General features: G+C 43.4%; 1 long non-coding RNA gene across 4 annotated transcripts in view; it reads right to left on the bottom strand.

The window, feature by feature from the left end:
* The window catches only part of LOC119252440 (uncharacterized), a 44,189-nt gene extending 32,359 nt beyond the window's left edge, over positions 1–11,830 (bottom strand). For all 4 annotated transcript variants that reach the window (XR_005126814.2, XR_008553214.1, XR_008553215.1 and 1 more), the window contains exon 1: positions 11,732–11,830. This is a non-coding gene — a long non-coding RNA (uncharacterized LOC119252440). The remainder of the gene's footprint in view (positions 1–11,731) is intronic.
* Positions 11,831–13,755: the final 1,925 nt, after the last annotated feature.

Here is a 13,755-nt window from a genome sequence, read left to right as displayed (position 1 = left end):
AAGCTTTGATTTTTTTTTACTGCTATATAGGATTCCATATACTCTAAGTGTCTGATTGTACTTTTTCATTCTCCTAGTGATGGCCAACAAAATCGCTTCACACCAATAAGCAAAAAACCTGGAAAAACAAAAGACAGTATGATTACAAAACAGCTCCATTCATGTTCCTGAAGAACCCATATAAGAATTTTCTAGCGTACATACTTAGCTGGCATAGAACCAAACAGAGCAGGAACATACCTGCACATATACATGTCATTGATATCCGATGACATGATGAGAGTGGCATGTTCAGGAGGTTAGAGGGGAGATTTTCCCTTTGTGGCACATAACTTATAAGTTTTGTCTTGACATTTTGTTCAGATTCTCTATATTCTATGTATAAATGAAACCATCTGATATTTATCATTTTCCTTCTGACTTATTTTGCTAAGCATAATAAGTGAGTGCTAAATTTAAGACTTTTTGCAATTATTAGTGTCTGCATTTTATTGCTTAATGTGGTAATTATGTTTATAAATTATTTGCTTTTAAACTCCCGCATTGTTACTGCGGTAAATATATAAGTAACATATGCATCATACAGTTTTGATATAACTATTTTTTATTTTTTTTTTTTTATTTTTTTTTTATAGAGGCATGCTTTATTTATTTATTTGTTTGTTTGTTTATACAAGCACTGGGTACAGTCAGAAGCGCGGGAGGGTGAGAGAATTCACCAGAGCCAGAGCGGGGAGCAGAGCAGGCAGAAGGACCGAAGTACACTGCTGAGGGGAGCAGCGGGCGGCAGGAGAGGTCTGCGCGCCATGTGGGACCCTCCTCCAGTGGCCGGGGAGCAGCCGGGGATCGAACTGGTGCCGCAGAGGCTGCGGGCAGCTTCGCAACCCAGCGTTCAACCACTGTGCCACGGGGGAGGCCGTGATAACTACTTTTTAAACACCCTTGTTAACTTTTTCACAATATAGGATTTCTCCCCTCAGGTGTGGTCAACATAGTTTTCCCACCACCAAAGCACCCACCATCCTCCCCACACACCACCAAGTTCTCTTGCCCCCCCTTCTTTGCTAGGCCCCCTTCCTTCCTCTCTTCCTGCCCCCACTTCTATACTCTCACCCTTTCTTTCCCCTCCCCCTAACAGTCCTGAGAGTCTCAGACTCACAGCGCATTGTCAAGGGTCCATTTACAGTTTGTCTTTGTTTGATTCTGTGTTTGGTTTGTCTAGACTCCACACATAAGTGAGACCATCCGGTATTGTATTTATCTTTCTCCTTCTGGCTCACTTTGCTTAGAATAATCCCTTCCAGCTCCATCCACGTTGCTGCACTTGGCTTGAGTTTATCATTTTCGATTGCCGTGTAGTGTCCCATTGTGTATATAGAACCCATCCTGTTCCCCGTCTGATCTGGAGCATGTAGTTTGTTTTCCTTATCTTAGCTAGTGCTGCAGTGAGCATAGGAGCACAGGTTTCCTTTCAGTTTAGTGCATTTGTGCTCTTTTTTTTTTTTTTTTAACATTTATTTAAGCATACAGGAGCTAGGGTGCAGGCCAGAGGTGTGGAAGGCACAGGTGACAGTACAAACCAAGCGTGGGGAGCAGAACAGGTGAATCTACTCAAGTACAATGCTGAGGGGAGCAGTGGGGAGACAGGAGAGGTCTGCTGTGCAGACCACCTCCCTGGCAGGGTGAACTTGTGCTGCAGTGGCTGTGGATAGCTCCATAGTGCTGAGACTTAACCCCTTGAGTGGAATTGCTAGGTCATGTGGAAGATCCATTTTCAGTCTTTTAAGGAATCTCCACATTTCTTTCCATAGTGGCTGGGCTAGTTCACACTCCCACCAACAGTGTAAGAGGGTCTTTTTCTCCACATTGTCTGCAGCACTTGTTGTTTGTGTGGGTTTTTTTTTTTAAGGTTTTTTTTTTTTTAAATTTATGCATACAAGAGCTGGGATGCAGGCCAGAGATGCAGAGGGTGAGAGGATTCATCAGAGACAGTGGGGAGCAGAATTGGCAGATCTACTAAAATGCACTGCTGAGAGGAGCAGGGGGTGAGACAGGAGAGGTTTGCCGCACCATATGGGTGCCCTTCCTGGCTGGGGATCAAACTCATGCTGCAGTGGCTGCAGATAGCTTCATAGTGCTGTGTCTTAACCTCTTGTGCCACCAGGGAGGCCCTGTAGGGTAAATGGTTTTCAGGCTTTTCAGCCCTCCCTCCATTAGGATTGCCCTGCCTCACCGGGCACCTGCAGTTGTCACATTGTTGTAAGCTGTGTTGTTTACTTCTGTGGGCCATGACTAGAGTATTGAGACAGTCACCAAGAGAAGCAGAGCCAGGAAAAAGAAAGCCAGAGGAGAGAGAGAGAAGCCCAGAGTGAAGACTTGCCACAGGCTTGGAGGCCTATCAGCCTATTGGCCTCCTGGTCCACTGGCACCCATGTCTGCTGTGTGCCTGGTTGCTGCACTACATGTAAAAGCTCACAAAAAGCCTGAGAAAGCCACCGAGGGCTCCAGGACTTTCCTTTACCCAACTGGTCTGCTCGAATCCTAGATATCCTGCTCTTATGGCCTTCCTGCCTCTACGGGCCCCTTGTTTGTGTATTTTTTAAACTATGGGCCATTCTCACAGGTGTGAGGTGGTGTCTCATGATTGTTTAGTTCGCATTTCCCTGATGATAAATGAGAAAGATAATTTTTTCATGGGCCTTTTGGCCATCTGCATGTCTTCTTTGGAGAAGTGACTATTTAGATCCTTTTCCCATTTTTGATTTGGTTGTTTTCATTTTGTTGATTTGTATAAGTATTTTGTAGGTCTTTGATATCAATTCCTTATCAGATGTAGGATGTGCAGACATGTTCTCCCATTCAGAAGGGTGTCTCTTTGTTTTGCTCACTGTCTTTTTTGCCATACAGAAAACTTTTAGTTTGATACAGTATCTGTTGTTTACTTTCTCCTTCATATATTTCTTTCTTCTCTTTTCTTTCTTTTTTTTTTTTTTTACAGATTTATTTATAAAAGCACTGGGTACAGTCAGAAGCGTGGGAGGGTGAGAGAATTCACCAGAGCCAGAGCGGGGAGCAGAACAGAAAGACTGACGAAATACACTGCTGAGGGGAGCAGCGGGCAGCAGGAGAGGTCTGCGTGCTATTTGGGACCCTCACCCGGTGGCCGGGGATCGAACTGGCGCTGCAGAGGCTGCGGGCAGCTTTGCAACCCAGCGCTCAACCGCTGCGCCACCGGTGAGGCCCTCTCCTTCATATGTTTCTTATGTTAGGGAGTATTTTGCAAAGGTTTTTCTCTATATATTTGATGGTTTCAAGTCTTATATCCAAGTCTTTTATCCAGTTTGAGTTGATTTTCATGTGTGGTGTGAGATAATGGTCTAGTTTCATCATTTTACATGTGGCAGTCCAATTTCCCAGCACCCTTTATTGAGGAGGCTTGCTTTATTCCAGAGTATGTACTTTGTTCCTTTCTTGTATATTGTCTGTAAATGTGGTTTTATTTCTGGGCTCTCACTTCTATTCCATTAGTCTGTGTGTCTGTTTTAGGTTCCATTACCATGCTGCTTTCACTACTATGGCATTATAGTATAGTTGGAAATCAGAAGTGTGATACCTTCATTTCCACACTTTTATATAAGGAAAGCTTTGGCTATTTGGGGTCTTTTGTGTTTTCTTATGAACTTTAGTAATCTTTGTTCTATTTCTTCGAAGAATGCCATTGTGATTTTTATTGCAATTGCATTGAATCTCTAAATTGCTTTGGGCTGGATGGCCATTTTGACAATGTTGATTCTTCCAACCCATGAGCTGGGTATATCTTTCCATTTGTTTAATGGGAGGAGGATGGAGATCAGATGATCCACGGTCTGTGGGCTAGGCTAACTTTCAGTCTTTGTCCTTAGAGTAATGGATATCAACATAATCCTTGTTCTTAGCTTTCACAGCATTTACAAATGGCACTAAGAGTTTCTTGTGTTTTTTAAATAGCTAAGAATGTCTCACCCCTTGCCCCCCACCCACCAAAAAAAATCTTTCCCTCATATGAATTACCTCTGTATTCCGGCAGGAACTTTCACATTATGCATAGAATTATAATAAAAATGAACTTAAAATTCTGCATGATGAGCATAAAACAAAAGAAAATATTTGTGAATGTAATTTATTTACTAAATAAGATTAACTGCATGTTGATGGAAGAACAGTTAATCATTTGATGAAAAATGCATTATATATAAGGTCTATTTTTTTCCAAATAACACTTAAAGCATACTGATAAGGTCATATATAAACATAGTTTGGACATTTCAAGAAGATTCTGAGTGCAGTGTCATTCAAAATCACAGTTCTTGGGTTCACCAGGTCATATCTTTTTCAGTCCAGTAAGAAATATCATGAATTGTGTACATCATTTGGTAAGGTCTTAGAGAAATCACCACATAGGCATCATTGAACAATCCCGAATCTATTACAAACAGTATTTAGCAATGTGTTCTTATTTCTGAAATGCCACATTAGATATATGAAAATTATCAATATTTAAATACAAAGAAAAGTAACAGAATTTGAGATTAATAAATAGTTTAAGTCGTCAAACTCATCCAGATTCTTCTTTTTAGTCTGAGAAAAGTGCAGTGTTATGGGGCATCAGATAAAATCCAGCTGAACTTTAATCCCATTTCAATCTATCCTCACAGAAAACATTGACTATTTTTTTCCTGCAGACATGCAACTGTCAACTATCCAACTATGGGTCTAGATTTGCATTATAGTTTTATTTATTACCTACTCATTTTCATCTACAACACTTGTTCCATGAAACAGCTTTGAATAACCAAGGCAGGAAGTGCGGTCTCATCAAACCTGTCAGTGAATGTTCATGGGCACAGCAAATAATATTGGCTACATTTAAGGCGATGTATTTCTCCTTTTAAGAAATGGTAAATCACTACTTATCTACATGCTTTATTAATGTCATAGTTATCATTCCAGTAACAATTTCATTTTGTGCCAATATGTATGACCACCTGCTCCCTCCCCAAGTAAAGTCTATTACACATCGAAATACCCGCAAAGTATGTGTACTGGATTGAAAAGTAGGTGAAGTCACAGAAGCTCCTAAGGAGTTACATAGACTGAGATCTCTGGAAATCTTAAAGATTTGTAAGCAATAGCAGACAGTATATAAATCATAAAGATTAATGAAGACATACAAAACTGTGGTGATAATTACATCCAAATGCAATAGTTTGATAGTCTAAAACATTTCTTTCTTATAAAATGATTCTTTCTTAGAAACAATTCGGATTGAACCATTTTTTTCCTGCATGGTCTTGCAAGAATACTAGCTCCCTCTGGCTCACAGATCAACTATCCTAGAGAATATCATAGTATATCACATCAATTCTTTGGATGTGGACTAGGAGGAACATGAGAAGGAACTTGAGCTTCTTAACATCCAGAGGTAAGGTCACATCCGTTTACTTTCTATTGGGAAGAGCTAGTCACATGATCACTCAGAACTGCATGGGAACTGGCAAAGCTAATTTTGTCCAATTAATTACAGGCTATAATTATAGAGTTGAAAAACGATTTACAGGTAGCTCCTTGTCTTTGATAATAGAGAACTGTTCCTATTCAATTGTTCTGAACATTAGAGGGTTGTTTCTTTTTTTGGTCTGTTTATATTTTGTCTGCTCAATTTTCTGGCAAACTAGGTACATATAAAGCCCCCAAATACAAGGTAACTCATATCGGGAAAAACAGTATGAAATAAATCTACAAAAATGAAGTCAGTATATAGAGCTCATCTCACAAAACAGAGGAAAGAATTGAACTCAATATTCTATATCCATCTAGAAAATGCATGAATTTCTGTGAATAAGGTAAATGGATTTTAGACTTTGAGATTAATGTAACATTCACAGTGATGATATACTATTTATATTTTACTATATTATAAAAACCCACTAAATTTTGTGTATACTCAATACTATTCTATATTCTGAATATTATAGGAATTTCCAGGGAAATGAAATAATGCCCCAAGCATACATGCATGAAATGAATTATCTTCATAGAGTAAATGCCACGTTTGGCATTATAAGGTGGCAGCCATGTATGACTAACTAAAATGGCCTTAAAATTGGAATTGTTTGCTAGTGGCCCCTGACCTATTCTTTTAATCTTTTTCTACCAGAAGAAATACTCAGTGAGTACAAAGTAGATTATTTTACAGTAATGAACACTTTCATTTCACAAAGTAAAAGGAAAGTAAGAGGGCCCATTTGCATTTCTTTTTAGCAAATTTCTTCATAGCACTCCAACGATATGCATGCCTCTTGCCAGGTCCCCATACAAAAGCTTTCTCTATGGTCCTTGTGCCCCAGAAAATTGCTGATCTTGGCTATCTTTTCCTTATATGACATTTTTTTTTCTGTATTATTGTACTGCTTTCTATTTAAATTTTCATCTTTCTCAAATCCCTCTCTCTGGTCTATAGGTAGAGTGTACTAATGATGAGCCTGATGCTGGTTTTCATGGAAAGCCTTGTAGATTATATCTACGGCTCTTGTAGATTGTATCTATGGCTCTATTTCAGAACCCTCAGGTAACCACTCCAGGATGAGGTCCAGATCACAGCTCCTCTGAACATGTTCCTGTCATGGACCGTGCATATGTGGGGATGGACCCAACTTACATTCCTGGAGGACAGTCCAGCACATACTTCAGCTTCCGGTGGGGAACTTGTCTCTTGGCCCCATATATGGTACTTAGGAGATTCCCATTACACAGCTCAGGATCAAAGAACAATTTGATTAGTAATTTGAGCAGTTTATATTCATATATCTCTATACTTGCACTCCCCTAGAATAAACCTAAAATTTCACTAAGATTTTCATGTGAAAAATTGATTTCAGGGTATTAAGGCCTGCAAACATCTTCCAGGCAGATGGAAAGATAAGGGTTGTCTTTAGGAATAAATGCAAAATGTGTATATCAGAGTATTCTATGTACATTAATTATGGAATAATTATTTATTCATAAATTAAAATGATAATATTTCATCATTTTCTATAAATCAGAAGAGCTCATTGCTATCATTTCTTTTTTAATACCCAGCAGTTCTTAGTGATGAAAAATGTGGTCATCCTAATAGCTAAAGTTCAAATTTAAATTATTACTGGCTTACTTACTATAAAGTCTTGGGGAAATTTAAAAAAAATTTTCTTGTGTCCCTATCTGTGATATGCAGGTAATAATAGCAATAGCACATGATTCTTACATTAAATGAAGGGAAAATACATGTGTATATGTAAAAAATTCGTAACTACCCCAAACCATAAAAAAACTTTACCTATTGGTATTTTCATTTCTTGAACTGTTTAGTTAAATCCAGAAGCTACATCAACCTCCACCATATTGTTTAATTACCAAGAATAAAAACTAGTGAATATTTATAAAAATAGACATTAATAATATGTAGCAATGAAACTGCTCTCTCAATTATTGGAGATCAAGTCAACTTTAAAGAATGCATTGAAAGTAAAACATTAGTTATGGAAATATAACAGAAGCAGAGAAGTGGGGGATTGCATATAGGGAACATATTAATGGACAGAAATTTTTGTTTATAATACTGTATGGAGAAGCTGTGTGAGTCTACTGGACAGTGTAAAGAGTAGCAATAGGTCCATAGAGAAATAAACATAAATAAGAGAAACTGATTTAAGTGAAAATGGAAATGCTTTGGATGTAATCCCAGCTGTTTATCTTTGCCTTCACTATCACTGCTTTGGGTGATGAGTCTTTAAAGATGTTATTGCGATGTATGTCTTGTAGTGTTTTACCTATATTTTCTTCTATATATTTTATGGTTTCAGGTCTTATGTCCAGTTCTTTTATCCATTTTGAGTTGATTTTTGTGCACAGTGAGAGGTAGTGGTCTAGTTTCATGTTTTTGGATGTGGTGGTCCAGTTTTCCCAGCACCATTTATTGAACAAACTGCCCGTGTTCCCTTGCATATTCTTTGCCCCTTTGTCAAAGATTAGCTGTCCACAGAAGTGTGGCTTTATTTCTGGACTCTCTATTTGGTTCCATTGGTCTGTGTGTGTTTTTTTGGTCCAATACCAAGCTGTTTTAATTATTATGGCTTTGTAGTATAGTTTGAAGTTTGGAAGTGTGATACCTCCTTCTTCTTTTATTTTCATCTGTAGGGCTTTGGCTATTTATGTTTTTTTGTTGTTCCATATGAATTTCATCAGTATTTGCTCTATTTCTTTGAAGAATGTCATTGAGATTTTTATTTGAATAGAGTTGAATCTGTATATTCCTTTTGGTAGGATGATCATTTTAATAATGTTAATTCTTCCAATCCATGAGCAGGGGATGTCTTTTCATTCCTTTGTGTCTTTTTCTTTTTTTTTTTTTTTTTTTTAAAGATTTATTTATTTATTTATACAAGCACTGGGTACAGTTAGAAGCGTGGGAGAGTGAGAGAATTAACCAGAGTCAGAGTGGGGAGCAGAACAGACAGACTGACGAAATACACTGCTGAGGGGAGCAGCGGGTGGCAGGAGAGGTCTGCGTGCCATGTGGGACCCTCACCTGGTGGTCAGGGATTGAACTGGCGCTGCAGAGGCTACAGGCAGCTTCGCAACCCAGTGCTCAATCGCTGTGCTACCAGGGTGGTCCCTTTTTCTATTTCTTTTAACAGTGTATTTTTTTTTTTTAAAGATTTATTTATACAAGAGGTGGAGTACAGGCCAGAGGCACAGGAGGGTGAGAGGATTCACCAGAGACAGAGAGTGGGGAGCAGAACAGGCAGACGGACCAAAAGCACTGCTGAGGGGAGCAGTGGGCGAGACAGAAGAAGTCTGCCTAACCATGTGGGTTGCTCCCTGGCCGGCCAGGGATCAAACCTGAGCTGCAGAGGCTTCGGACAGCTTCACAGCACTGTGCTCAATCCGCTGTGCCACTGGGAAGACCCATCTCTTAACAGTGTTTTATAATTTTCTTTGTATAGGTCCTTCACCTCTTTTGTTAGGTTTATTCCCAAGTATTTGATTTTTTTGTTTCAATTATAAAAAGGATGGTTTTCTTGATTGCTTCTTCTTCAGATTGATTGTGTATAGGAAGGCTGCTAATTTTTGTGTGTTGATTTTGTATCCTGCTACTTTACTAAACTGGTTGATTATTTTGAGTAGTTTTTCTGTGGAGCTTGTAGGGTTCTCTATGTATATTATCATATAGTCTGCAAATAGTGATAGTTTTACTTCTTCTTTCCCTATTTGTATTCCTTGTATGTCTTTCTCTTGTCTTGTTGCTCTGGCTAGGACCTCCAGTATTTTATTGCAGTCAGTGGTGAGAGAGGACATTCTCTCTTGTTCCTGATCTGAAAGGAAAGGCCTTCAGCTTTTCACCATTGAGAATAATATTGGCTGTGGGTTTGTCATAGATGTTAAGGTATGTTCCTTCTATCCCGCGAATTTCAAGGGCCTTCATCATAAATGGATGTTGGACTTTGTTGAATGCTTTCTCAGCATCTATTGATATGATCATTTGGTTTTTATTTTTCCTTTTGTTGATGTGTTGGATTACACTTACTGATTTTCGTATGTTGAACCATCCCTGTGCCCCTGGGATGAATTCCACTCGATCATGGTGTAGTTATCCCTTTGATGCATTGTGGGATTCTGTTGCAAGGATTTTGTTGAGGATTTTTGCATCAGTTTTCATTAGGGAGATTGGCCTGTAATTTTCTTTTTTGTGCTGTCTCGTTTGGTTTTGGTATTAATGTAATGTTGGCTTCATAGAACATATTTGGTAGTATTCCTTCTTTTTCAATTTTTTCAAAGAGTTTATGTAGAATAGGCACTAATTCACCGCTGAATGTTTGGTAGAATTCATTTGTGAAGCGGTCTGGGCCTGGGCTTTTATTTTGGGGGAGTGCTTTGATTACTGCCTCAATTTCGCTGCTAGTTTGGTTGTTTAGGCGCTCTGTTTCTTCTTTATCCAGCTTTTGGGTGATCATATTGTTCTAGGAATTTGTCCATCTCTTCCAGATTGTTGCATTTGTTTGCATATAAGTGTTCATAGTCATCTATGATTATTCTTTTGACTTGTGCTGAGTCTGTTGTGATTTCTCCTCTTTCATTTATAATCCTATTTATATGTGTTGTCTCCCATTTTTTCTTTGTGAGCCTAGCTAGAGGTTTTTCTTTTTCTTTAAGATTTATTTATTTATACAAGAACTGGGGTACAGGCCAGATGCGCAGGAGGGTGAGAGGAGTCACCAGAGACAGCCGGTAACAGAACAGGCAGACTAACGAAATACACTGCCGAGGGGAGCAGCTGGCAAGACAGGAGAGGTCTGCAGCGCTATGTGGGACCCTCAGAGGCCCGCAAGGCTCCAACCAGCGCTGCAGAGGCTGCGGACAGCTTCACAGCTTAGCGCCCAACCGCCTGCACCACAAGGGGAGGCCCTGGCTAGAGATTTTTCTATTTTGTTTATTTTTTCGAAGAATCAATTTTTGGGTTCATTGATCTTTTGGATTTTTTTTTTAATTTCTCTTTCATTTATATCTGCTTTGATTTTTATTATTTCCTTTCTTCTACTGGCTTAGGGTTTTTTTGTTGTTCTTTTTCTAGCTCTTTGAGATGTGCGATTAGGTTGTTTGAGTTCTTTCTTGTTTCTTGATGTGAGCCTGTATGACTCTGTATTTTCCTCTTATTACTGCTTTTGCTGCATCCATACATTCTGGAAAGTGATGATGTCCTCCTTGTCCTTCAACTCGCCTGCTGCTTTATAGGTACAAATGTTTGGAAGTAATCTAAATGAAAACCCTCGGGAATGGGTGAATAACCACTGTTTGTCCATGTGATGAAATGCAGCAGTTAGAGAGTAGACCACGAATGGGGTGGGGGGGCGCAGAGGAACGCTGGAGGGTCCTGAGGGCACAAAGGCAGAGAAATGGGGGTGCGCCCTCTGGCGGTGAGGCCTGAAGAGAGTGTGACGGCGGCGCCAGGGCAGGACGGGCAGGGACGGGGCGCAGCGCGAGGAGCCGGGGAGGAGGAGCGGGGAGGGGGCTGAACGGCAGGACGAGGGCAGAGGGGCCTATCGTGAGCGACAGGCAGAAAAGTGACCGCGGGTTGGGGGACAGGGGGGCGCGAGGGACGGAGAGCGGAGAAGCCGGAGCTGCAGCTGGGCACCAGGAGGCGCAAACGGGCATAGCGCGCGGTGGGGGCGCTGCGGCCAGGACCCCGTGGCGTAGGAGGAACCTGCGGCCACGGGCGGGGGAGCAATGGGGGGGGGCGGGGTGGTCTGCCCTGTACCCCCCCCCCCGCCCCGCCCCGCCCGCCCCGCCCCGCCCCGCCCGCGCCTCTCCTCCGTCGCTGAGCCCGCCTCGCCAGCCCCCACTTGGGGAGCCGGGCCGGGGCGCGCTGGGGGTGGGGAGCGGAGGCTGCGCTCTGAGCGCCGCCGCCTGCGGTGAGGGGAGCCGGCCCGTTGCCTGCGGGCCGCTGCCTGCGGGACGGCGCCAACTTGGACTAGCGGCTTTTCGTGTGGGCGTGTGGGCACTCTCGGGCGAGATGACGCCCACTTGTGCCTCAGACACTCTCTGTGTCCCCGGGTTGGTAAATCACCCCAGTGTTGTCCCCTGAGCCCGAGTGGTCTCTCACGCCTGCACTCAGGGGAGCCCCACAGACGTGACCTGTCCCCTCCTGGGCACTGACCTGGACCCTGCGGGGTCGCGCTGGTCCGCCCTGGCTCCCTCGCGGACGGTCTCCGGGTCCCCAGAGGCAGCCGCTCCCCGGACCTCCAGCTCGAGGACCCCGCAGGCCCGCCGGGCCTAGTCCCTCCCCCCAGCGCCCCGACGCCCTCAGGCGGGAGTCCAGGCTCGCGATTCTCGCCCCCAGACACTGCTAGTCTCTGGGTAGGGGAGTCTCACCGTAAACACAGACGTAAACACCCACGCGCAGCACCTTTATTACACGAAACACAGTGAACAACAGTCTCTCACCTCGTCAGACATCCGGTCGGTGTCATGTCCCTTTCCTAATGTATGGGGGGGGGGGGTTCCAGGTTCCCTGCCCCACCCAAGGGAGGGTGGAGCTGAGCAGGGAGAGAAGAAGCTGCAGAGGAGACTGAGAAGGAAGGAAGCAGGATGGAGCCAGAAGGAGACCTGGAGGAGGCGCATGGAATGGAGAGACATGTGAAGAAACTGCGCTTGCCTGTTTGTCGTGGACTGGGTGACACAGATGTGGGTGAGACCTGTGGGGAGGTGACAAAGGTGGTTTTCGTCTTGATTTTGATTTTGCTCTCCCCCCCCACAGACTTGTCTGGTTGTTTCTGATCCTTTTGTGGGTCCGCACTGGAAGGTGCTTTAGACTTGTGGCAGGCTTTGGAGCCTTGCTCTGGGCCAATCCCATTTGGATGGAGTTTTACCCACGAGGGGACGGGTAACTTTGGGTGCTTGATTTAGAAACTATTTTTTGCCTTTCCTGTATTGGTTTCTAATTGTATTAAAGTTCCTTTTCATTAAAGTCTCATATGTTTTGTGTTGATGTGGCAGATGGCAGAACCTATTTAGAGCAGGCAGATTTGGGGGGTCTGGGGTGTCCCTCTCCCTGCCCTGTAACAGATTTGGTGCCCAACGTGGGGCTCGAACCCATGACCCTGAGATTAAGAGTCTCATGCTTTACCGACTGACTCCCTGCCCTGTAACAATAAGAGAAGCGTGATTGGCCCCCTCAGAGCCAGGCCGGCGCTCACGGCCAACATATGGCAAAGGTGGGGCTTTCTGCACCCCACGCCCTAACCCCTGAGCAGGGGCTGCCAGGCAGTGGGGGCAGAGTAGAGTCACCAGACCCTAAAAACCCAGACCACAGATGGGCCGCTGTGTCCTTGTTGGTTTCTGGTTACATCCACGTCTCCTCTTGGCTGATACTATGGCGGGGCGTGGGGGGGGGACAGACAGCACACTGATTACAAACGGGAGGTTCCAGGCTCCCTGCTGCACCCACTGAAGGTGGAGCTGAGCAAGGAGGGGAAGCTGAAAGGAACTTGGGACACGTGTCTGCATGTTGGGGACCTTGCCCTGGATTCTTCAGCACGTGGTGAGGACTCCTAATCTGGGTCAACCCTTTCCTTCAGGTTTGACCTGTGACACCTTCTGGCGCCCATTTGGTAAACTCCTCTGGGTATGCACCAGGATCCTGGGAGGAGGAAAAGTAATTTCCCCTCTATCCTGCAGGATTCTTGATGGAGGCCTTCCTGTAATAAAGGGCCAATTAGTGGGAGAAAAATACATTTGGGTAAACATGGATTCCTCCTTGCAAACCTGGGGAAGACCCAGGAAAACTAAGTAACTGAGTAAAACTCAGTCCCCTCTTCAATAACATCTTCAACTACAGACAAAGGGCAGAGGAGGGGGGGGTCAGCTCTGAGGGGCACTGGGAAGCCCAGCAACAAGGCCGTGGGTGTTGCTGATGCAAGGAGCTGCTGACGCAAGGAGCCACCGCCTCCTCTGATATATTCGTGGAAATGAGTCTTACAAAAGGGCAACCTCCACCCTCCTCTCAGAGCCCCCTACCCCATCTGATTCCAGAAACGACCAGTAAATATAATCCTTCTGTCAAAGAGGCGCCTTGTAGAGCCATGAATTTCCTCCCTGACGGGCCACACTGGCTCCACACCACTTAACACACTTGCTATGTCAGCTCAGCCTCTTGGTAATTAGCAGATTGAAATTTAACCT

The sequence above is a fragment of the Talpa occidentalis genome, unplaced genomic scaffold (genome assembly GCF_014898055.3).
Source record: "Talpa occidentalis isolate TD23 unplaced genomic scaffold, MPIMG_talOcc4v2.1 talOcc4.2, whole genome shotgun sequence".
Classification (NCBI taxonomy): Eukaryota; Metazoa; Chordata; class Mammalia; order Eulipotyphla; family Talpidae; genus Talpa; species Talpa occidentalis.
Note: the sequence above shows the minus strand (reverse complement) of the source record. Positions and strands in the feature narration are given on the sequence as shown.